The sequence below is a fragment of the Canis aureus genome, chromosome 1, assembly GCF_053574225.1.
Source record: "Canis aureus isolate CA01 chromosome 1, VMU_Caureus_v.1.0, whole genome shotgun sequence".
Lineage (NCBI taxonomy): Eukaryota > Metazoa > Chordata > Mammalia > Carnivora > Canidae > Canis > Canis aureus.
In genome coordinates this window covers 22041233-22065004 of record NC_135611.1, presented here as the reverse complement: position 1 = coordinate 22065004, position 23772 = coordinate 22041233, and the positions used below count along the sequence as shown (strand labels likewise).

Below are 23772 nucleotides of genomic sequence, written 5' to 3'. Positions count from 1 at the left end.
GAACTTGGTGGGGAAAAAAATTACATCCTTAATGTAAGATAACAATGTTAGAAAAGTCAAATAAAAGTGATAGAAAGAGTATTAACTATTGAATTTATATAAAACTTCAAAATAAAGACTTTTCATTTTTTTCTTTAATGAGAAACTTGAGCTTTCTTTTATGAAAATAGATTTTTATGTTTGATTTTATGATTAAGCTGCCTACAGGCAATTCCTAATCATGATTTTTATGGTGATCTTTCTCCAAATCCTTGAGAGTCACATCAAATAAAAAACTTTGTTCACATATAGATAATAAAAAAATTTAAAACCATTTTCCCATTTTTATAGCTGCTTAAAAACTAGCAAATTGAAATTATATTTAAAAAATCCAAAAGCACTTCCTTTACCCTCATTTACTAATATAATGTTGAAATCTCTTATAGTACTGCAGGTAGATTTCAAATCCAGAGACTCTTTTTTAAAGATTTATTTATTTATTTATTATTTGAGGGAAGGGCAGAGAGAGAGAGAGAGAGAATCCAGAATCTTCAAGGAGACTCCCCACTGAGATAGGCCCTACCCCCAGTGGGGCTTGATCCCCATCCTGGGACTCTAAGATCATAACTTGAATGGAAATCAAGAGTTGGCCACTTAACCAACTTAGCTACCCAGATGCCTCCACCAAATGAACTTTTGTAGATAAGATATTCCAAAATAATGGAGAACATCTACAGATAGATTGAGAAGCCTACTCCTACAAGAACACCCTCCAGGAGATTTCTTAGGGCCTCTCTGACTCTCACCCCTGTGCAATTCACCTTGAGCTATATTCTGTGTTCTGAGTGTAAACTCTTCCAGGAGCAACCTGGGCTGCATTAGCTGGATGCTAAAGCAGATTTCTCCAAGGTAACTCATCTCCTCAGTGCTTAGCAGGCATATTAGAGCAAGCACTGCCAGATGTGGCTCCTTGAACTCGTGTTTGATGACTGAAGTGTCCCAAAGACTAAAAAGAGTTTTCCAAATTTGGTCCCCAAATCAAAAGCAGCAGCAGCAATAGCACCTAAAAATTTCCTAGAAATGTAAATACTCAGACCCCATTTAAGACAGACACTCTGTGCATATTAACAAGCTTTCTAGGGCAGCCCGGGTGGCTCAGTGGTTTAGCACCACCTTCAGCCCAAGGCCTGAGCCTGGAGTCTCAGGATCAAGTCCCATGTCAGGCTCCCTGCATGGAGCCTGCTTCTCCCTCTGCCTGTGTCTCTGCCTCTCTCTCTGTGTCTCTCATGAATAAATAAATAAAATCTAAAAAAACAAAAAAAAAAAAAAAAAAAACAAGCTTTCTAGGCTTTTTGAGTCATGCTTCAGTTTGAGAATCAATGGGATAAAGAGTTCAATATTTCAGGGACCATCTCTAATCTATTCAAAGCACAGAAGTTGCAAAGCCCCATGTGGGTTTTATTGTTGCTGTTACTCAAATAATACAGATTTCTCAACTTTTTGTTATGAAAAATCTTCAAGGTGGAAGGCCATATCAAACCTATGCACTGTATAAAAGTCATTATCCGCATTACTCGCTGTATAGCTGCACTGTCAAACTCAGCTCAGTGGCCCAGAGTTTTATGGCTACACATCCCATGCCTATTACATCTGGACAATACAAGCAGATAAGTCCCTGCCCAGGTAATGTTATCCAAGAAGGACCACTAAAACCTTATTCTAGAATTGAAAATTCTAATTTGGGATAGGACATCCCACTTCCAGAATTACCCCTTTAAAATGGGAATATCTTTGTGATACGGAAACGATGGCAATTATCCCTCACCACCTTCGTTTACAAGATTAATTCTGGACACCTGGAAGCACTCTGAGAGAAGGGAATATAGGACAAGAACGGCTGGTATTGGGTGAAGTAGGAAAGAAAATTAAAAAGAGGGTGGAGGAGAAAAATCATAGCACAAGACAGTTTGAATGTGAAGACTCCTCAGCGCGACGTGTTAACAAGCTAAGAGGCAGTGGAACAACAGTCTTGGTTGTTCAGTGTATATTGAAGTGAGAAGTTGAGAGAGAGAGAGAGAGATTTTCACCTGTGAGTTTTCTTTAATGCCAGCTTTGGTTAAATCCATCATTTTCCCTACCATTCACGATGGCAAACATTAACTTGCCCACGTGCACATCACCATTACAAACGTGTTTTCACCTCAGAGAGCCTTGACTTAAGGAAGAATTAGATCAAATAGCTTATTCCATGCCCATATCAGCTACCCCTAGAACATCGGGAGCTGAATTCTTCTCCATACTGTGAAGTGGAGGGTTCAGAACACTGAACTGTGCCTATTTACTTGTTGTCAAGCCATAAACTTCTCTCTAGAATTCTCAAAAGGACTGGGAGAAACTTGAGGATCCCCAGGTGGAATGAGAGCTGATGGAGCAGGCGAGGCACACTAGTGGAGAACACACTGGAAAGTTCACTGCTGTTGGACTTATTTACCAGAAAGCATATGCAGGATTCATTGGTACGTATATTGTATTTGACGCCAGGGACGTTTCTTTTGGTCTCAGGCACTCTGAAAACTAAAACATATTTCAGTTACCTGAAAAGTAGTGTCTCCCAATAATGCATTTCTAACCTTCCATTTCCAGGTTCTATGAGAAACATACGGCTGCCCCCAGTGCCGTGGTCCCTTCCAACACCCCCCCCCCCCCCCCCCCCCCCCCCCCGCCCCAGCAGCCACCAAAGCCATGTGCTGCACTATCAGGACAGAAAAATTTGCAGCACCGGGTCTGAACAGCACCAGTTTTAAGTCTACACTGGCTTGGGCAGAGTTTTCATCAAACAAAACATATAAGAAGATGTGGACAAGACAAAAGTGGAACTATAAAGTGACCCATTGAATGAAACTTTAGTCTCTGCGACAGATGCAGCTCTTGAGTCCCCGGAGCCGTATCCAACCCCCTTAAATAGTCACTCTTACTGTGAATTCCATCAAGTGAGCCGATGCCCTGGGCTAATCATAGTTGAGAAGGTATGAGAAAAGGCAGCTGGGAATGGGAGAGGGTGTTTCTCAGTTCTGCTGCCACAGGGCTGGCTGCATTAACCTGCACCCCCCTTCGCCGGCCCCACAGGATCTCAATAGCACCAGCAAGAGAGCAATGCCTTCTAAAGGCTCCGTGTGAGTCCCAACACTGGCAGATGGAATCACGTGCTCTCTGACCCGTGGTGTGGACCACATGCATAGGCTTAGACCAGAGTTCCAGGGTCCAGTGGGCCGAGGCTGTTTTTCCATCCGTTTTCCACCATATCCACGACTAGCTCTTTCTTAGGATACCCTAAACCCATATTTACCCGCATCATTATTTTTTCTTTGATTTCTTGGTGCCCTTTCCTGTCTGCTGATCTCTGGGGGTTCATTACGTTCACGATATTCTAACATTCAGTCTCCACCCTCACCCTGCCCCCCCAAAAAAGGAACTGTGTCAAGGTCTTACTCTTTTCTTCCCACAAGTCTTCTCGGTTCATTATGAAAACTTACCTACCCTCTTTTCCAGTAGCCTTTTGACTTCTACACACTGAGACCTAAGGAGGGAGAGTCCTTTTTCACGGGGAGAAAGAAAAAATTATCTTGCCCCTTTTCCTCCAAAACCTGGGCTTACATTTGCCTTGCAATACTGAAATGAAACTTGAGTGTTTTTTCCAAGTGAAAAATACTAACAGAGCATTTACTTCCAAGGGTTGATACCTCCCACATAGAAATAAATCACCTGGAAACTTTTAAATGGAAACTGTAGCTAAATCCTGGAGAAAATAGGCTTAACTTTCTAAGCATCTGATAACTAAGTGCTATCTCTCTCTCTCTCTCTTCTCTCTCTCTCTCTCTGTCTCTCTCTCTCACACACACACACACACACACACACAAATAAAAAAATAGGAGACAGAGCTGATTAGAGAAAGAAAAATATTTTGAGTACTGCTGAATGGCTAGTTGAGTTCAAACACTCAAGGCTAGATTTAATTTTTTCAGGGGTTTTTAACAAGCAAAAAGGGCATATCTATCAGGACATTTCTATTCAGAGGATTCCTTTGACGCCCTTGTATTTGCTTACACCAAATATCACACAACATTCTGTTTGGCAAATCACATCAGTTCTCAGCATTTGTCTTGTATGGTTTCAACTCTCTGTGGTTTGAATAGCTTTTTTTTCACAGGTATAACCCAACCTAGACCCTCCACCAGTCCATGAGGCAGAGTCTTGAGGAGCTCTCGCCTCCCATCGGGCCATCTGCTTCAAGAGGGTGTAGCCTCCAGACCCTCTTACAGCCTGGCAATGACAGTGGTGACAGAGTTCCAGGGTTCAGTGGGCAGAGGCTGTTTCTCCATCCATTTTACACCATATCCACGACTAGCTCTTTCTTAGGATACCCTAAACCCATATTGGCAATGACAGTGGTGACAACTTCCAGTAGGAACTCCATCAGCGCCTTTGAGGAGGACTTTATGGACAGGCTGTTCTGCAGCTGCAACATTAAACACTAATCTGGCACAGATTTTGCACATAGATTTCTCACTGGGACTTTGCAAACAATTTATAACTCCACTTGTTTCAATTCCATAAAAGTCATCTTTTCCAGAAGCATTCACACAGATCTCTGTCAGCCCTGCTTGAGGACGAGAGTTTATCAGCACTTTTTATTGCTATCATCTTCCCGAGAGACGAAAATTTACTAAATGTGTTGTAAATATTAGAGAACTTCAGGCAATAAGAGCAATTTAAACAATATTTACTGAAAAATTCCACATCGATATTTTTGCTAATGATTGGGAATCGATCATCAAGATACTTCCCATAGACAATATTTTCTTTGTTCTATTTTTTTCTCTCTGGAACGCTTTCCCACCAGATGTATCTTAGCCACCCTGCCTTTCTCTTTCAGCCCTTTGCTCAAATGTCACCTTTTGATAAGATCTAACCTGACCACACCGCGAGAATTTACCCCCTGTTCCCCAGAGTTCTCAATCTGCCTTACCTTGTGGTATTTTCCCCCAAACACTGATTATCTTTTAATATAGCCAACAATATAATTATTTAATAAGTCTGATGATTATTGTCTGTCTCTATGTTCTGCAATGAATGCTCGTTGAAAGCAAAGATTGGAGATTGGCCAGTAACGTAGTAATAGTACTGGGGTGGGCATACAGCAGTTTCTCAGTAAGAAATCTGTTGTGTGAATGAATGAATGAATGAATGAACAAATGATAAGCAAACTAAAAGCAGAACAGAATGGCAACAAGTTACTGCTTTTTGGAAAAAGTTTGGTTTGATACTAATCTGCTGAAACAACAAGGTATGATTTAACAATAAGATATGATTTAACAAGAAAAAGAAATTGAAGCTGTCAAATGAAGCTACATTTTATTTTTGCAGCTTGTAAATCACCCTTTAAAAGTAAAAGTGTTCATTAATAGTGGAATATATATTTCCCTTATTGGTGGCCTTTTTGAGACCTAAAAATTGTATATATTTAAGGTACACAACTTGATGTTTTGATGTTTTTTTTTTTTTTCTATCTTACCGATCTATAAATCTGGTGATTTTACATGTTTTCATTTCTGGGCAGTCATCCCATTTTAAATTCATTATCATACAACACTGACATAATGTGTTCAATATAAAAGTGACAAAATTAACAATCGAGCACTCTTAAAAGATATTTTGTACACTTTACATTTTTATACATCTTCTGTGACTGTTAGCCTAGGTATTGCACAAATTTCAGTGTATGATATATAACAACATACAGCTGCCTAGTAAACGTCACTGGAAACTCACACACGCCTTTTCTTTTAGAAGCTTTTCGAATACTTATCCTTTCAGAGGATCACCGTGGGCAAATGGCCTTTACAGATTCCACCTATACCTTCTGTCGACAGAGCTAATTATTACTGCTTGGTCACTTGAAATTCCTTCCTTTGTCCTTTTTATATTACCCTCAGATATTTTCAAAAGCATTTGCACAGGAAAATAAAAGTTCTTTTTCAGTTGAACTATACCCTGAGAAGCTCTGGTTTTAATTAGTGGAAAAATCATATTAAAAATCAAGTTTTGAGTGCTAGGGGCTCACATTTTATTATTTCACATGAGCGTAGTTAGGAAATCAGTTGCTAGGCTCTCATCCAACACTTGTATCCTTTGGTAAGAAAGAGAAATTCTCTCTCAGGAATACGTGAGAAAATGCGAAGACATGGCATTTTAGACAGCGTACACATACTCTTAATAGAGAAAAAATTAGAAGGGAGAATTGGTGCATTTGGTTCTTTGGAATATCTATCTTCCACTAAGTTTTCGCTTTTCCACAAAATATAGACTCTAGGATACATATGTTAGTGTGTATGTGATTTAGAACACACATCTGTTGTAAAATCAGTCCATCTTACACACACACACACATACACACACACACTACTGCAGCCAGTTAAGGAAGTGATAAACCCTAGAACTTTGGTATAAAGGCGAGTTTAGGGAAATTTTTAAAGTTACAACTATAGCATCTTTGGTAATTTAGTTTTTATGTAAGAGTCTGAATCTTCATGGATTATAAATATCATATTTGTATGTCTGTTTTGCAGTCAGTGACAAATGCCCCTTTACTTCAGTAATGAAATGAAGGTAATCTGAAAAGAATTAAGATTCCCTCCCAAATTAACTTACCAATAGAAATGTATCATTTTATTCTAGAAGCATGAGTTCAGGAAGTCTTCAAATCAAGAAATCACAAATTTCTGAAATTTGTTAAATACATACATTTTCAATCTTCATTTCAGTGTAGATTTCTGTAAATTGGGAATCAGAACCTTTCAAAATAATTAATTTCCATTGTACTTACCAAAGAAGTGTTGTGGCAGTGGAGTCTCTGATTTAGGGCATCCAAACTTTTGTTAAATCTTGGGGATAGGTGGAAAGAGATTGAAAGCCAGGCATCAGCTATGTTCTAAACATGCCGTCATAGTACGCATGCTGTCCAATTCAAAGTGACTGTCAATTTCCAGAGCAGTCATTCAGAAATTAAATTTCATTTTGAGTGTAAGATTATACCGAGAAAGAAATTTTTGGTTTAAAACCTAGTTTAGAGGTGCCTGGGTGGCTCACTTGGTTAAGCATCTGATTTTGGCTCAGGTCATGATCCCAGTGGGATGGAGCCCAGCATAGAGAAGTCTGCTTCTTCCTCTCCCTCTACCCCCACACCCTGTACTCGCTTGCTCTCTCTCTCTCAAATGAATAAAATCTTTTTAAAAACAAATAAGTAAGTAAAACATAGTTTAATTTCTTGACTCTGCTTAAGTTGACTGCTTAAAATCTATCTAAAAATAAATAAAGGTAACAATTCTTCAAAAACTTGCTGCTTCACCTTTACACATGTACTCATTCAGAACGGTAATATTTTTTATATTTCACCAAAAAAAAAGGTTTTTACACTTTTGCTGGAACAAGTTTTGTGTCTAAGTGCATTAAAAAAATTCCACTGTGAAAGAATTACCCTTCCGATATATATGATCTTTCTCAGATAAAAGTGAAATGAAGGAAAAGAGAGAGAGAGAGAAGCCATCCAAGTTTTTCTCCCTGCCTTTGCCTGCCAGCAATTGCACACAGGAGCTCCACAAACCTCAGGAGAGCTAGGGGAGAAATAAGGCTTAGATTTAATCCTATTCCCTGTTTTCTGCATCCCCAGCAAGTCCTGGGCTGCTACCAGTGCAGCTCAATGCTATAAAATCTGCTGAGGTCCCCGAACCATGCCCTGCCTGTTCCTGCCTGGTTACCACCCTGTGGACAGCCGACTACTTCCTCTAGACTAGACCTGAATTTTAGGATACTTAATGTCAGCAATGTGGCAGAAATTTCAAGATACCAAGGGACTCAGAGACCAACTAAATTGTTATTCTACTGACCCCATAGTCTCTAGAAATACATTGCATAACATTTAGATAATCTTAATATCACTCCACCTAACTACAGAATTTGACAAAGTTATTTCCTCCTTCTTCAAACACTTCTCATGGTTTTTATGATACCCATTTACTCGTTTCTTCTTCAAGCTCTGCTGGTTTTCCTCATTTCAAACTATAAAATTTTGAGTGCCCCAGGCTCATTATAAATTCATTCCTTAGGTAACCTAATAAATCCACTGCTGCAAAGACTATATGCACTGACACAAATTTGCATTTGCAGTCCAAATGCTTCCTCTGAATTTCAGGCGCCAGATCATTAAATAGCACCAACATCTCCTTTTGGAGGTCCAACAAGCCCCTGGTCCTCCATAAGCTCAAACTTGAACTCCAGATCTCAACCATCACCACACCTTCCCATGGTCCCTGGGATACCCCCCAAGGACTTCCTGTTCTTAGGAAATAAAACTCTTTTCTTCTGGATGCTCAAGTCAAAGACACTGCGTTCATCGACTCCTTTATTTCTCTCACGACCCAATCCATCAGCAGATCTTTTTAGCGCTACCTTCAGAGTACACTAAGAACCTTGCCACTTCTCACTACATCTACCACTACCTTAGAAGTCCAAACCATTATCTCAAAAGCCTCCTAGCTGGTCTCCGTTTATCTGCCCTTGCCCACCCTCCACTCCATTCTCATTCTTCATTCAACACACATGTTAGATCACAACACTCCTCCAGCCAAAAGTCTTGGTGGTCCCCCATTTCATTCAGCATCAAAGTCAAAAACTTTAAAAGATCATATATGATTTTCCCCTTGGACTCTATAAGGCAAGTACCCATTCTTGCCAGGTCCATGAACTTGCTGTTTTCTCTCAGGAAACGGTATCCCTACATGTGTAAATAACTCTCTCTTTCACTTCCTTCAGTCCTTAATGTTGATATAACCCTTTCAGAGAAGTCTCCCCAACCACTGTATCTAGAAACTCTCCCCAGCATCCTCTCCCTTAACCTATTATTTTCCCCATAGTCCTTATCACCATCTGGTATATTTATATTTGACCTCTTCTCTGCATCCCTTCCCAGCACTAGGTTATAAACCCTATAAAGACAGGTCCTTTATTCAAGGTTGTATCCTTATGTGTACAATAATGCCTGGTTCGTGGTGGATGTTTTTTCATAAGTCTGAGCCACAGGAAGATTTACTGCCAAGTTAATGGAGCTTAACCTTCACTCCCCTCACTTGACACGGACCTCTTGCAAGTGTTGAGAACTATTGGAAGGTGTTCAGTATTCTAGGTGGTGAGAGGGAGGCCAGGTTAGAATTATGAAATATGTGAGCATGAATGGAAAGTTACCTGAAGGAATGTCAGATGAGACCTCAATTGCTAAGCCTTCAGTAAGTTTTCATGATGTCTTTTCTCATTCTAAATAAATAATTATTCTCATCCCAAATTGTGTTTACATCATTTTGTTTTCTCTTTCCTTAAATGGATCCTCCCATTTATATGAAGCCCCAGAAAACCAGCATCTGCCAAGAAAGATCAGCCAGATTTCCAGGAAGCAGAGAGTAGAAGAGTTTGCTTGCATTCAAGTACTCTCTTCACAGGAAAATATCCAGACCCCAAATGTTCACTCTTGCATCAGAAATTACTTATCCTCATAGCATTTCCATGGTACAGTAGATTTATTTTTTTATTTATTTTTAAAGAGTGAGAGAGAAGAGAGTACAGACCAAGAGGATAAATCTTAAGCAGGTTTAATGCCCAGCCCAGAGCCTGACTTGTCGCTCAGTCTCATGACCCCGAGTTCATGACCTGAACCAAAATCAAGACTCAGACACTTAACCAACTGAGCCATCCAGGTGCCTCAGAAAAGTGGGCTTTTTTTTTTTTAAGATTTTATTTATTTATTCATGAGAGAGAGAGAGAGAGAGAGAGAGAGAGAGAGGCAGAGACACAGGCAGAGGGAGAAGCAGGCTCCATGCAGGGAGCCCGATATGGAACTCAATCCCAGGTCTCCAGGATCATGCCCTGGGCTGAAGGTGGCGGGAAAACGCTGAGCCACCCAGGCTGCCTGCAAAGTAGAATTAATTGGCAAATCTCTCTCTCTTCTTTAGCATCAACATTAAAGAGTCAATCTGCATGTACCTTATACAACGAGTCCTGTAGGAAATTTGTAAATATTGCATGTATCTTTGGTTGCAATAATGTGAATTACATATGATAGAATTCATTTTTAAAAGGGAGGGTAAAGGAGCACCTGGGTGGCTCAGTTGGTTAAGCATCTGCCTTTGGCTTGGGTCACGATCCTGGAGTCCTGGAATTGAGCCCCATATCTAGCTCCCTGCTCAGTGTGTGGTATGCTTCTCCTTCTCCCTCCATTCTTCCCCCTGCTCCTTCTCTCTCTCTTTCTTGCTCACTCTCTCTCTCAAGTAAAATCTTTTACTAAAAAAAAAAAAAAAAAAAAACTTAAAAGGAGTGAATGGTCACAATTTTTAAGTTTCATCTTTTTCTAAAAAGATAAAGCAAGTAATTAAAATATATGATTTTATTTATTTATTTTTAGAGAGAGAGCACATGTGAGAGTTGGGAGGAGGAGGAGAGGGAGAGAACTTTCAAGCAGGAGCTCAACCCCACAGCCTATGAGATCATGACCTAAGCTGAAATCAAGAGTTGGATGCTCAAATGACTGAGCCACTGTCATCCCAAGATGTATGACAAGTATTAAAGAAATCTTCAGGTTCATAAAGGAAAATTTATCCAAACATAATTTCTTTAAATTATGGACTTGTCAGAAATGTCCACATTTTACAGTTTGTGTGTATATTTCAAACAGTTCTAATTTTTGTTTTGCTTTGTTTTCTAAATCATAAGTTCTGCTTTGTTTTTCTTTTGCTTTCCTTGGGTCTTTGTAATTATTGCTTATTATGGTGAACATGAATGGTCAGTTCCTTTATTTTCATTCTTTATTACTACTAATAAAATTATGTAAGGCTAGACATTTGATTTCAATTTGTGTTTCATAAGTTTTAACATGTGTGTTTCTTTAGATGGGGTTTTTGTTTTGTTTTAAATTTATCTTGAAGTTCAAGTATATGGACTTTTGGGTTATTTTTGAGCAAAGAGTTATATGGAAGTATTTTTTTCCCTACACTTTCATGAGTATTGTGTGCAGGAAGGTCTAAGGAGTGAAGACACCAGTAAGAATGAATATACTCAATGTAGCAATATGGGTCTTTAATGCAGAGAACCAAAAATTCCTGGAGAAATGGATTATTCCAATGGGGAACACAATGACCCTGGAACATATTGTACCAGAAAGAGAAGTGAGAGAAAAAAAGATGGAGGCATGTCTCAAGGAGACAAGAGCTAAAAAAAAACAAAAACAAAAACAAACAAACAAACAAAAACTAAAAAGGAGTGAATGGTCACAATCTTAAAGTTTCATCTTTTTCTAAAAAGATAGAGAAAAGGAGTTCCTATTGGCCAAGTCTGGGACGATTTGAACACCCAATTAAGATGCAATAATTGATCAAAGATTTAAAAAAAATAGGAAGACTTAAGTTCATTATGATAACAGGTAGGTAAATAAATGAGTAGGAAAGAAGGGAGGACCTTACTTATAGTGGAATGCCAAATACTGACTGATAAATATGAAGAGGATGCTGTTACTGGAAAATCTTAATTTTGCAGCTATCATAGTAGAGGTTAGTTATGAGAAGACTCACCAATTTATGCTAAAGGTAGAGGGAAATTCTGATGAGCCTAAGGCATGTACACCATTTTAAAGTTCTCCCCACATATTACTCTTTACCACAATGGGAAAAGTAAATAGTAAATAGTAAGAAAATGTAGACCTTAATCAAATGATTAAAATCAACATCACTACCGGAGGGCAAGTGGACATAGTGTGCATCCAGATGTGATATCCTGAGGACAGGATATCACTAAAGTATTATTCTGTCCTGGAATGTCTAATCTGAATCTAACCATGAAAACATCAAGCAGGCCAATAAAGATCATTATATTAAAAAGAAAAAGGTGAAGAGAGACTATCCTTCAAAAGCAGCAATGTCATCAAAGACAAAAACTATGGAAATATTTCAGATTAAAGAAGACATCACAAGGATGCCTGGGTGGCTCAGCAGTTGAGCATCTATCTTTGGCTTAGGGTGTGATCCCAGAATCCTGGAATCGAGTCCCACATCGGGCTCCCTGAATGGAGCCTCTGCCTGTGTCTCTGCCTCTCTCTCTCTGTATCTCTCATGAATAAATAAATAAAATCTTAAAAGAAAGAAGACATCACAAAAGTAATATCAGATGCTAGAATGAATCCTTCACTGGGAGGGAAAAATATACACTATAAAAGACAGTATTGAGTTATCTGACAAAAAGGAAATATGGGTTGTAGATTAGATAAAAACATTGTGTTACACTTAACTTACTGAAGTTGATAATCATACTGTGGATACAACTGAGAACTTTCTTATTCTTAGGAAATATTCATAGAGATACTTAATAATCACTTAGAATTAAAGAGCCTCGATGTATGCAACTACCTCTAACACAGTTCAGAAAAGAGACAGTATATGCATGCACAGGCACACACACGCAGAGCAGATGCAAGTGATGAAAAATAAAGTAAATGGGAAACATTTCACTGTAAATGAATCTGGGTAAAAGGATGTATGAATATTCTGTGTTCTTATTTTTGCAGCTTTTTCCTAAGTTTCAGGTTGTTTTCAAAAAAAATGTTAAAATTCCACAAATGTTTTCCTGAGGTTGGAGTTTCTTTTATATTTATTTTAGATGACAGTTGCTGGTTTATTATCTGATGGTCAGAAATAATGGCCTATAAAGCATCTGCTTTTTGACATTTGTTGGCATCTTCTTTGTGAGTCGATTTTTATAAACATCTATGGACACTTGAAAAGCAGTTGTTCCTAACTTGTAGAAATAATTTTTTCTTTGTTTACAGAAACCTTATGAGAGTTATGGTATGTTGTATGAAGAATTTTTCTCACAAATCTTGTATTTAAAGTACCGTGCTTTATCTTGCTTAATGCTTTTTTGGTTTGACTACCCGATCTAATATCAAAATCCTGCCCTCTGCTTTCTTGGTTACTACCATCTTTGTTCAATTTTTACTTCAGAGTTAAAAAAAAGTCAACACTTACCCTAAGTCTTTTGCTAAAATTTCACTGATTATCTCTTGAGGACTAATGCTCACCTGTTAGTAGATTTCTCATAAACAATCCATGGGAATGCTTCTTCAGTTCCTCTATGTTTAAAATTGTTTCTCTAGGGGCATCTGGGTGGCTTAGCTGGTTAAGCGTCTGCCTTCAGCTCAGGTCATGATCTCAGGGTCCTGGGATCGAGCCCCATGTTAGGCTCCCTGCTCAGCAAGGAGTCTACTTCTCCCTCTCCCTCTTCCCCTAACCCTTTCTCTATCTCTCCCCCTCTCAAATAAATAGATCAGATTTTTAAAATAAAATAAAATAAAATAAAATAAAATAAAATAAAATAAAATAAAATAAAATAAAATAATAAAATAGGTTTATCAATAGCCCTTTATTTAAGGGACAGCTTGGTGGAATCTAAAATCCTTGGTTCACACTCTTTCGTGCATATCTTATTAGTGTTTTTCCATTGTGTTCTGGTGTTGAGTGTTGAGCTTATACTGTTGGTTATGGTATTTTGGCCATACTTACACAAAACTTGGCGTTTATGAGTTTTCCTTCTTCTCTTACCTTCCAGAGGTGAATTCTGTGGATTTATTTTTCTTCTTTTCTCATCTGTAGTAGTAAATGGGAAGTAGGAATTGAGTTGTTCTCAAGCTTCTACCAGAACCAGAACCTTGAGCAGCTTTGTAACCTCTCATCTTCAATTTCTGCATCCCTAGAATATGGACATCCACTTAAGAAAGTCACATGAGAATTAAATATGACATCTATGTTAGAAACTTAGTGTACTCTTGGTACAATAGTCAATTATACTCAATCGCACATTAGTTCTGTTTAGTCTCTGGTAAGTGTTATGTAGAGACCAAATCTTTATTCAACAAACCATGCCCTGTGGTTTAGGCTCTTCCAGCCACATAAAATAATATTTTTGAGGAACAAATATAGACACAATTTACCTCCTGACATAAAGAATCATGTTTGGTTTTCTGGAGATCTATACTTTAACGACAACTCAAGTTATGTGCCTGAGCCCATGGGGCCAACTACATGCTTTTGAATGAGTTTAGGTTATATCTAGAAGGGGAATAATTAGAAGCTGTGGTATTTGTGTACAGTCTACAATATTTAGCAAAAGTTTCAGTCTTTAAATAGTGAGGATTTCTTAGTGAAATTGGATACTTCATGGTTGAGGCAGTGGGGATGTTACTGAAACAAATGAATCCTAAGAATACCAGTTTCCTTTCGTAAATGAATGCTTACTAATTTTCATATATTACTTTCATTGCTTTTTACAGTTTGACTGCCATCGGGTGGGCACAAAGTTTTCTCCATATAGGGAAAGGCAAATTACAGCACACAACTCTAGATTAACTGTGATCAAGTGACACAGTTGCTAGTGTATTTTTTTTTTTAACTTAACTTCTTCATGGAGAGGATTCAGTGGCCAATTTCCCACAATTTTAACATTTTGTTTTGGAATACACTGATTTTTCCCACAAGGCATTATCAATTGCTTTCTTCCCTCAATTCCTGTCTCACTCATCTCTTCTCCTGAGTTTACTATTGAGGTTGTGGTTTCTTTTCCTCTTCTGTGAAGAAGACAAGAATAGCACATACACATGAACACAGAGAAATATGATGAGTATATATAAAATTTTGTAAAATAGTATTGCTTCCTTCATCTACTTATATAGGATGGCTGAAAACCCCAATCCCAGTGACGCTGTTCATCCATAAATATCTTTGGGACTCCTCTTTGAGAAATTTCTTCAGTATAATTTGGGGAAGCCAACATCTTAAATCCTGTGCTTTCAACCTGAGTTACCATGTTCATTTTCTAGGGCTGCAGCAAAAGAGTACCCAAAACTCAGTGCCTTAAAACAACAGAAATGTATCATCTCATAGTTCTGGTGGCTAAACATCTGAAATCAAGGTGTCCACAGGGCCATGCATGCTCTTTTCAAGGGCTCTTGGGAAAAAATCCTACCGTGTTTCTTCAAGCAATGCTTGGAGTTTACTGCCTCTGAGATATGCATCATGCCAATCACATGACCATCTTCTCCACCATCCCCCACGCCCCACTGTGTCTTCATGTATGCATGTCTGTCTCTGTATCCCCTTTCAGATATCCCAGTCATGTTGGATTAGGACCCAACCAAATGACCTCATTTTAATGGATTACCTCTGTAAAGATCCTATCTCCAAATAAGATTACATTAAAAAGTACTAGGGAAAAAAAAAAAAAAGTACTAGGGATTAGGATTTTAACACATCTTTTAGGAGGAAGTAATATTCACCTCATAACAGCTGCCTTCTAATAATGATTTTTCTTCTTTAAAAAACTGAAAACTGCATTTAAATGTGAAACATTCTCAGAAATATAATTTGGAGAGGTAATATCCACAGATGCTTCATTTTTAATAGTAGTTAAGATATATATATAAATCTGCCTTAGAATAAGGCAGAGTCTTTTAACTATTGTAAGGAGAAGGGAATGAGTGGTAACATGACACCTGAGTTGTCCTGATTATAAATTGATTCTTTCACATTCATTTAAGATTCCAGGAGCTGAGATCTGCATAACTACCATGTCTAGGCCTTCAAAATAATCCCTTTTCCTAAACTAAGTCTTGAGTTGGGACAGTTTCCTCATTAAAAACCTCACAAACGTAATTATTTCAGTGCCTGAAATAGTTTGTGCCAGAATTTGAGGAGAGAAATCATCAATGCCTCATTAAACGGATCCAACATTGTTAATTCCAAGTTTGCTTAATATGCTCGACTAATGGGTGGATGGGGCAGTATGAGAAACTTCTCACTACCTGGTAAGGTTTTATTTATACCAAACAGATGTTACTGCAATGTCTTGGCACTAGAAAAAAAAAATCTTCATAAAAAAAATACCCTTGTTTGGTAGTTTTGCTGAGCTTTTTAGGTACAAGTTTAGAATATATTATACCAAAGGTTTTTGGATTATATTTAGTTGATGGGAAACCAAAAAATAAAATGTTATAATAGAGTTGCAAGAGAAAGGATTGTCATATTTGGAAGCTTCTCATGTTTATAATATTACTCAAAACACACATGGACTTCAGAACAATATCTCATCCTAATTTTTCTTAAATAACAAGGAGTGACCCACAATCCTAAGAAGATCGAGCAGACTCTAGACATAATTCATTCTCTAGTCCTAGAACAGTTGTACAATAAAAAGATTTCTCATTCTCAAAGGAGAATTACAAAATTTTACAGAAATATATATGTTGACCAACCATGTGTCAAGTTAAAATGATTCCCAATATAGTACAGCATGGAGGGAAAAATTCAAACACTTGATATTTCTTCAGGGTTGAAAAATACTGATTCAGTGAAAAATTAATGGGAATTCAATGATAAAAGGGCTACGTAGCCAGTAAGTTTGGGAAAGGGGGCCAAGTCATACCTACTGAGACATTCACAAAACTATTGTCACACTAAAGCTTTGGGAAACTCCACAGTGAAGAATTTCTCCCTCTCTCTCTCTCTCTTTCAATTCCTTTTAATTCTAGCATTTTGAAAATCACTTGTCTAGAAAGCCAAATATGCTTTTATTTAACATCCATTGATATCTCACATCCTAGGAAAAGGACAAGCCAGAGTATTTCCTTTCTTATTTTAAGCAGTTTCTAAGACTCATCAGTCCAAGAATAAGCTGAATGTGTGTAGCTATGTCTATATCCACTTCTGTTTCTGTCTGAATTTAAGCATCAGGTGACTTCCTATTTGTTATGCACTTTCTACACTAAGATGGGAAGGAATCTTACATTATAATTTGTATTTTGACTAAAATTCAGTAAAGCAAGCACAAACTCTCCAAGAGATTTGCATTTTAAAACCTTTGATCTCCTAGCCACTTATCTACTGTTTTAGCAAATTCAAACAAGATCAGCAGGAGTAGATTTGATGTGTTTTGGGGGCGGGTAGGAGGCCTGGGCAAAGAGGAGGATCAGGATCATCGGAAGAGGGCAAATGTAGACTTCTCCTCCTCCTCCATCTGTGCTCTAATTGGACACCCAAGTCCTGGCACCGGGCTCTTATGGCTACTGCAACCATGCTTCTCTCCTGCACCCTCCCCAGTACACACCCTCAAGGTCCACCCAGCCCATTTCAACCGGCACTGCAGGTCTCCATGAAAACATGGTTTCCTCTAGGATGCCCTCCTAAAGCCCCAAAGTCTGAGTTAGATTCCCTCCTCTCCTATTCTTTCTCAGAGCACAAAAATAATTTCCCCCATTTTGATACTAATTACATCTCTTTTATACTCATTTGCTTCTCTCTCTCCCCAAGAGACCTGATTTTAACAGTGAGACCTTATCTCCACCACTGCTTATGGTAAGTAACTAGCACAGTGCTTGGCAAGTGAAATGTGCCTAGAAAATGCCTGTTGAGTGTGATTGTCTGTGAACTTCCACTATAGACCTAGCTGGCTCTAGAGTTAAATCTAGGAAATGGGTCAGAATTACCAGCAGGAGTGGCTCAGGCAGGCCCCTTTCCCTCCTTCCTTCCTCTCCTTTCACCCTGACTTTTTTCTTTTCTGCCCTCTACTCCTTTGTCAAAAGCAGTTATTGTTTGCATTTCTTCTGGGCCGGTCCATTTTCCCTCCAGGCACTTCCAGGTCTTTGCCACTGGAAACAGCCCACATTTCCATCTCTTTGGTCTCCTAAACTGCAGGAGAGGGCTAGAGAAGGAGACAGTTGCTTAAGAATCCCTAAGGTGAGAAATGAGAGCTATAAGGGTAAAACCAGAGAAGTACTCAGTGAAAGGGCCCCAAGTGGAGAATAGTAAGGTGAGGTTCTTTACCTTGTAAGGTTTGTTAGGGGTGGTGGTGGCAAAGAGGACTATAAATGTACATTGAATAGTTAGCAGAAATTACATATATTATAGGAATAACATAGACAAAAAAATTATAAATTTGGCTTGTCCATGTAAAAGTAATAAAATACTGTTTGCAATAATGTTATGCTCATTGGGATAATGTATGTGCTTAATTACCATACATTAATCATCATTAAATATTAGAATAAAGTGTTATTTTTACTTGATTACACTTGTTCATGCAATTCACATATAAATATATAAATGCATGCAAGTATAAATTATACAATTACGTAATTATACAATAATGTATTGTGTATGTGTATACAACAATGTATTATTCTCACACACGTTTGTTGGGCATTTTCATGCACAGTAAATAGTTTATCTGAATTTAGAAAGGGAATAGCAGAGCTGAGAAGGGAGAATTAAATTTTATAGAAGCCTAAAAAATAAACTTAGAGATCGTATTAGACATCAGATATAGATATAGAAGGAAAGGGAAAGATTATACGCATCTCCAAAGTGTCTATCCTGTAAGACTGGGCGTCAGGGCTTCACTCTCCACACGGGGATGGGATTATAGTGGAGGAAAGATCAGAAGGAATTAGATCCTGATGACAGGACACTTTCGGGTACCTCCCATATCTCAGTATCTCACTCACACTCAAAATACACCGTTACTAGATGTCTCTTTGGCATGTGAAAAATGGAGAAGCAAGAAAGTAAAGGATGGTCCATTCAAGGTAAGCTGAATTATACACCATAATTCAGAGCATTATGGTGTCCATTCAGAATATGACCTCCAATATGGAAATTTTAATTACATTGATAGTCTGATGGAAAAGTGGAATTGGTAAGAGACAGAACATGTAAAATTTTGAGGACTATTACTTCAAGATGGATAAAAATAAAGCATGTTGCAATAAGCAATTTAGGAACCTTGGCCACAAAGCATTGCTAGTTATTTGTAAGTCAAATATAGAAGATACTTAGAAAAGGGCAGGGAAGGAAAGATGGGGATCATTTAGATAGTTTTCAGAGATAAAGAGTTCAGATAAGCAGAGAGCATAGACAGTATATTGAAAGAGAAGAAAAAAGAAAAAGCAATGGATAATAGGTGAAAATGAATGTCTATTATATGTAATAGAAAAATTAGATGGATAATTAAAGATTAGTGAAGTGTTGATAGAAATATTGTACAGAAAAATCTAAGATGTGGAAAGATACAGAGATAAATAAGCAGATGGATAAAATACTTATGAAACCAGGGATCCCTGGGTGGCTCAGTGGTTTAGCGCCTGCCATCGGCCCAGGGTATGATTCTGGAGTCCCAGGATCGAATCCCGTATCGGGCTCCCTGCATGGAGCCTGCTTCTCCCTCCTCCTGTGTCTCTCTCTGCCTCTCTCTCTCTCTCTGTCTCTCATGAGTAAATAAATAAAATCTTAAAAAAAAAATACTTATGAAACCAGTCTACAGCAAATCATTTTTATTTCCTGTTTAACAGACAGAAAAATTGCATTGATGGGGCCCAATTGCTAAGTGGCACAGATTATAGCTTTCCTAGGATACCAGAAGATACTATTACAAAAGATGGAGCTTCCTGATATTTCCACTTGTACATTCAAAGTTGATTGCAGCTTCATGATGAATAATCCCTTCCCTCTAACAGTCAATGTATATTCTGCTGGAAACTTTTCCACATCATGAAAGAAAATCCAACTATTTGAAGAAATCTGCCTTGACGTCTCAGAAATAAATTCTGAGATCTTAAAATTAGAATCTGCTACCACTTATGACTTTACAATATATATAAGGTCTAGGAAAACCCCAGGAAAGCATACAATAACTATAGTGGCATAATCTATGAGTGTTAATAAGTTTAAGTTCTAGGATAAATAGTAATAGCAAAATCCTTCAAGCAGCAAATTTTGTTAATTTCTAGTAAACCTTGTAATGAAAAGAATAAGTGATCTTTAAATTTTTTTTTTTTTTTACTGGAATAGATAAATGGGGACAGGAGCAAAACAGCAAATGAGAAAAAAGATTTATTTGGATATGAGTCCTGTATTTTGGCAAGTAATTAATCAGGAGAATACGTTCCTTAAGAGTATAATTTACCTTGCTTGGCTTTGACTACACTAGAGCAGAATGTTTTCTAACTTTCAAATCCCCAGAAATGAGAAGCGAAAAAGATTTTTATAAAATTCTCTTACTCGTATCTGTGGATTATGACTACTCTAAGTAAGAAATGGCTGGGACAATCATATTTTCTCTTTTCTTTCCTGCTTTATAATTTTCTTTTTTCTCTTCTGAAGACACAAAATTCAAGCCATCAAATGGAACTCTTGGTATTGTTAGTTTTCACTTTTTCCTTTATAAAATTCAGAAAACTGAGATTAACATTTACCAGTTGCCCTCCAAAATTGAAAGTCAATTTCCCAATTTAAATCCTAGACCAGATATTCTCAAACATGGCTGCTGCACATTTGAGTAACCAGAAGAGTTTTTGAAAAAATATGGTGCCAGGGGCACTTCCTCAGAGATTCTGATCAGGTTGGTCCATTGTAGAGCCTGAGTATCAATATATTTTTTTAAGCAGGTAGGATTAATAATTACCACCCTAGACCAGTGGTTTTCACACTCAGAAAAGAAGAAATGGAGGTGAGAGCTTTAAAAAAAAGTGTCTTCCATTTCCCAGATGCACATTGTCCAGGTGTTCTCTCTTTTAAAACTGAACACCTGAGGATGTGACTGGAATTAAGGCATTAGGATGAGTTTCTTGCCTATTTTCCTTCACAACAACCCTTCAAATAGGCTCCCCTCATACCCATCCAGAAGCTTCTAGATATGATGCATTGCCCTGAGGAGTACAACCTCTGGTGCAGCCAAGAAACAGAATATTGGAAATACTTCACTTAAGAGAAGTCTCTAAAAAAAAAAAGAAGAAGAAGAAGAAGAAGTCTCCTTTCACCTCAAAATGATTACTCACCTCCGTCCAGCTCATTCAGAGATATGTTTACTTATTAAGTTTAGATCGTTATTCATCAAAATTTAAAATATATTTAGACCAATTTGATCAATTGTGTACTAATTATAATTATGAAGATCATCAATCCAGAAAAAAAGTAGTACATAGAGATTTATGTAGCAGTGACATTAATAGATAGGAAGTCTATATTTCAATGTATTTTCATATTGGACCTGTCCAGAAATATATTAGGGTGATTAGTAAAAGACCTCCAAGCATAAATACATTTTACATTAGCATAAAATTCTGTGGATGTAATAAGATGAATGTACAATTTCCAGAGGAATGGAAAGAATGCGTATTTTATATTGTTAAAGAATAGTTTGGGTTTTTTAGTTTTAGCTTCATTGTTTTAACTTACATATAATAAAATGCACTCATTTAATGTATCACACCAAAAGGTGTCCTTTCTTTTCCATTCCATCTTCTCCTCAACCCCCAAGCCCTGACAACCTCTCGTCTGCTTTAGCTTACTCTGATTTCACACTCTTTTTTATTTCATATAAATGAATCTTAAATTAGAACTTGTGTTTGACTTTTTCACTTATGGTGATGTTTTTAGATGCATCCATGTTGCATCACTCCTTTTGAGTCCCAAGTAGAATATCAGCGAGTTTGTCCATTCCCCAACTAAGAAACATGTGAATTGTTTTCAATTCAGAGTATGCTACAATATTCATTTTCAAATCTTTGTGTGAATATATCTTAGGTTTCATTTGCCTTAGGTAAATATAGGAGTAGGAGTAGGAGTAGGATTCTTAGATCATATATTCAGTGTATGTTTAACTTTGTTAGATTTTGCCATTTTGCCTTCCTGCCAGTAATGTTTGAGAATTCCTGTTGCTTCATATTCTCACCAGTATTTGGTATTGACAGTATTTTTAACTTTAGCCATTCTAGTAGGCATGTTGTAGTACCTCATTTTGGTTTTAATTTGCACTTCCTTGATAACTAGTGATACCGACCATCTTTCTTGTGCTTATTGATCATCTATGTATTGTATTTTATGAAGAGTCTGTTCAGATCTTTCTACCCTTCTCACATTGGTTTTTCTTCATATTTTTCAGTTGTTAGAGTCTTTAATGTACTGTACATACAAGCTGGTTATTAAATACTTTTTGCAAATATTTTTCCAAGTTATAGCTTGACTTTTCATGTTCTTAAATTAAGCATGAATTTTGAAGAGCAAAATTTTAATTTCGATGAAGTCCATTTTGCCAATTACTTTTTTATAGTTTATGCTTTTCACATCTTATTTCAGGAATTTCTGCCTAACTCAATGTCACAAAGGTGTTTTCTTATGGTTTCTTCCAGATTTAATCATTTCAACTCTTCGATAAGGCCTATGATCAATTTCTAGTGTCTTAAAAAGGTTGTTTTTAACAATTTTATTGAATTTTATCATAATTTATGGCAAGAGGATTTTCTGTGTTTCTTATTCCACTGTTCTGAAAACTCTCCCCCAAATAGTTTAATTTATAAATGTTGCTGTTTTCTATTCACCTGAACTCACCTGTATGTTTTGCAATATTTATACTCATGGTGAAAAATTGTGGTGTCGTTACTGCATATAGAGTTTTTCAAAATTGTTTAAGAAGGTACTTGATGGAACGCCTGGGTGGCTCAGCAGTTGAGTATCTGCCTTCGGCTCAGGGCCTGATCCTGGAGTCCCAGGATCAAGTCCCATATCGGGCTCCCTGCATGGAGCCTGCTTCTCCCTTTGCCTGTGTCTCTCCCTCTCTCTCTCTCTCTCTCTGTGTGTGTGTGTGTGTGTGTCTCATGAATAAATAAATAAAATCTTAAAGAAAAAAGTAAGAAGGTACTTGAGCAAAAGTATTTGAAGAGTTATTCTGAACCGTGATTTATCTTTGGTTCCAATGGCAAATAGGGGTGCTATGTGGCGTGTAGAGTTTTTGTTCTTTAGTATTTTTTCTTTTTTTTTTCTGGGCCATTCTCATCTGCTGAGACTTTCTTTTTTTTTTTTTTAATTTATTTTTTATTGGTGTTCAATTTACTAACATACAGAATAACCCCCAGTGCCCATCACCCATTCACTCCCACCCCCTACCCTCCTCCCCTTCTACCACCCCTAGTTCGTTTCCCAGAGTTAGCAGTCTTTACGTTCTGTCTCCCTTTCTGATATTTCCCACACATTTCTTCTCCCTTCCCTTATATTCCCTTTCACTATTATTTATATTCCCCAAATGAATGAGAACATATAATGTTTGTCCTTCTCCGACTGACTTACTTCACTCAGCATAATACCCTCCAGTTCCTCCACGTTGAAGCAAATCGTGGGTATTTGTCATTTCTAATAGCTGAGGAATATTCCATTGTATACATAAACCACATCTTCTTTATCCATTCATCTTTCGTTGGACACCGAGGCTCCTTCCACTGTTTGGCTATCGTGGCCATTGCTGCTATAAACATCGGGGTGCAGGTGTCCCGGCGTTTCACTGCATCTGTATCTTTGGGGTAAATCCCCAACAGTGCAATTGCTGGGTCGTAGGGCAGGTCTATTTTTAACTCTTTGAGGAACCTCCACACAGTTTTCCAGAGTGGCTGCACCAGTTCACATTCCCACCAACAGTGTAAGAGGGTTCCCTTTTCTCCGCATCCCCTCCAACATTTGCTGTTTCCTGTCTTGTTAATTTGCCCCATTCTCACCGGTGTGAGGTGGTATCTCATGGTGGTTTTGATTTGTATTTCCCTGATGGCAAGTGATGCAGAGCATTTTCTCATATGCATGTTGGCCATGTCTATGTCTTCCTCTGTGAGAT

The 23772-nt window shown here is 37.7% G+C and overlaps 1 long non-coding RNA gene across 1 annotated transcript in view; it reads right to left on the bottom strand.

Moving 5' to 3' along the window:
• Positions 1 to 6862: 6862 nt before the first annotated feature.
• Positions 6863 to 23772, bottom strand: part of LOC144281253 (uncharacterized) — a 28864-nt gene continuing 11954 nt past the window's right edge. Inside the window, exons 3-4 of the long non-coding RNA XR_013349814.1 lie at positions 13671 to 13818; positions 6863 to 6920 (exon numbers count right to left, since the gene is read on the bottom strand). This is a non-coding gene — a long non-coding RNA (uncharacterized LOC144281253). The remainder of the gene's footprint in view (positions 6921 to 13670; positions 13819 to 23772) is intronic.